The sequence below is a fragment of the Microchirus variegatus genome (assembly GCF_963457635.1).
Source record: "Microchirus variegatus genome assembly, chromosome: 6".
Classification (NCBI taxonomy): Eukaryota; Metazoa; Chordata; class Actinopteri; order Pleuronectiformes; family Soleidae; genus Microchirus; species Microchirus variegatus.
Genome location: NC_139807.1, coordinates 7,676,568 through 7,679,218, shown reverse-complemented (window position 1 = coordinate 7,679,218; position 2,651 = coordinate 7,676,568).

The following is a 2,651-nucleotide window of genomic DNA, read 5'->3' as shown; positions in this document are numbered from 1 at the left end:
ATAACGGTTAATCGCTTCCTAAATGAATGGTTTGGTAATCAATTTGATCAGTTTGATTTAATTTTTAATCATTACATGTGAATATTTTCTGGTTGTCTTGCTAAATATCACAAAGAAATCATTAAAAGTGAAACATTTTAGTTTGTGCAGAAAACGAGAACATCATCATTACGTGGTTTGGGAACCACCAATCAAATTTTCCGACATTTTCTGACATTTTATGCACCAAACAGGTCCTGCGGCTCTTCTATTAGTACAGAACATTTTCCCAAATATGAAATATATAACATTATAATTGCACAACGAATGGAATAAAAAATAAAATGGAAAACAAATTGTAGAAACACGAAACTGAATCAATATTAATGTTTAAAGTAATGGAGACATTTCCATTTATATTTGTTTGTATATACTTGTTGCTCATCAACTGGAAAGCAAAACTAACTGAAAACCCCTGGGCTTGTTTTTTTTTTATAAACTATAAAATGCAACATCTGTTTTTAATAAAGAGCAAACCAAGTATTTTTTTTTTTTTTTCAATTTTACAATTCAGCAGCACCACATTAACTTGGAGTGAGTCAGCAGGCTGAGCTTCTATGACAGTCCACTGATGGACGTATACAGTACACAGTAATTGGTGGTTGAGCAAACCACACGCTGCTGCCGGCAGGTTGGTCACATGCAGTAACAGGCTCTGGAAATAGTGGATGAAGAGCTTATTGATCGCGGGTCACGTGCGCGGTAACCGAAACACATGCTCACTTGCTCACTGTGTTACATCACAGAGTCACATTTGAGAAGGGTTTCCATCAAACTTTCATATATAACCAACTATTGACCGTTATTATTCAACTCAAATCTAGAGTAATACTCATTATCGTAATGATGTTTTTATTTTGTTGGACTGTGTTGTTCTTGGTCTGCAGTCCAGAGCATGCAGCAGATGTGTTTGATGTTCAAAGTCGATTAAAGTTTAGATTTCAGTTAAACTCCACTTCCTCTCTGTGATTGTTTTAACAAGAGAATCTGCCGTCTGCTCAAAGATATACACAGTGTCTACTCTGTTTATAATGATAATACATTTTATGTTGGCTGCGACAAAGATACATTTGCATGAATTTAAAGGGATAAAAGCTTATATATGAAAGCTATCATATCACGAAGGTACAAACATAAAGAGTTAAACAGCATAAAACAGCAGATACTAGGGTTAATAAAAAGTTAAATTAAGAAAAACAAACTGCTGCTAAAAGTGTACATGTTTATAGTCTAAAATAATCTGTAATATATCCGATAATATCATTATCTTATATCCCTTATATCTGTCTTTTCTCCTTCATAACTGAAAAGCCCAAGGCTGTAACTAACTATTCTTTTCTTCATCGATTAATCGAGTAATCGTTTGGTTCACAAAGTGTCAGGAAATGTTGAAAATGATGATTTTTTCATATGTCTTGTTTTGTCCACAAACCAAAAATGATTCAATTTGAATGATTGCTTTGTTACATGGATCAAAGAAACCAGACAATATTGTTTATTGCTTGTTTTAATGATTAAAAGAACCACCATTGCCATTGATTGATTAACAAAATTGTTGATAGATAGTAGTTTTACAGCCCTACAGGAAACGCACATTTTCAACTTGTAGTGACATTGAGATGGACTTATTGATGTAAGAAAAGTGGTTCTCTGTCTCTAAAGTTGTCTATTTTTCAGTGTGTGAAAACTCTTAACTGTGCAAAGGTTCAGGGTTTTGTTTCCGCTATATGAAGGCCATTTCAGAATGGGCTGGGGGCTGGGACGATACAACTTTGTCATCATTCCATTGCAATTCTCATGTATTGTAATTATTGTGATTCAATAGTATGAATAACTTATAATAATAATGACAAATGTCTTGACCCAATAAATCACGAGTCATATTTCCAAACTAAATGCACTTAATGCATGTTTTTTTTTTCTACATTTAGCTGCCGCTGCACCCCCACAAAAAATTAATAAAAATTAGACCAAGCAAAGTGTTTTCCAGCTTTATCCCAGAGCTAGTGCTGTAAGCAGATAAACTAAAATGCTAGTCCAGAGTGAAAACGGCTTCTCAAAACAGGACACGGCGCATAATGTGAACCTTCAAATTAAAACGCGCTTCGAATGCAACATGAAAAATTTGGTTTTTAAAGCCCTAGATTACAGCTAACACTGTTTCTCCCCTCTCCAGTGAGATTCCATTTTAAAACTTGCCTATGGTTTTCATGATTCTAGACGGAAATCAGGTCGTTCAATTATTGCCTTAAAAGAAAAGTCTTAAGTGTCCCATTGAGTTTGAGCTGGAGAATCCCTCCACAGTTTGCTCCTGCAGTAGAAGAATGGCTCGTTGTCTGATCTTTGACTTTACAGAAAAGACGGGAGCAGAAGAGCGGGATTTCATTCACGCCAATTAACTATAGGGCGAAGAGAGGCGCTAGACGGTTTCCAAACACATTTTCTAATTCAATAGAAACAACGAAATGAAAGAAAGGAAGAGGGAGGGGGAGAGAGAGAAAAAAAGAAGCTAAAACAAACACAGGCTCTCAGGTGTAATTTTCTATCTTAAGTTGGAGCCTGGGAAACTATTCTGCCGGGCTGCTCGTCAGACACAGACTCTGGGTGGCTGA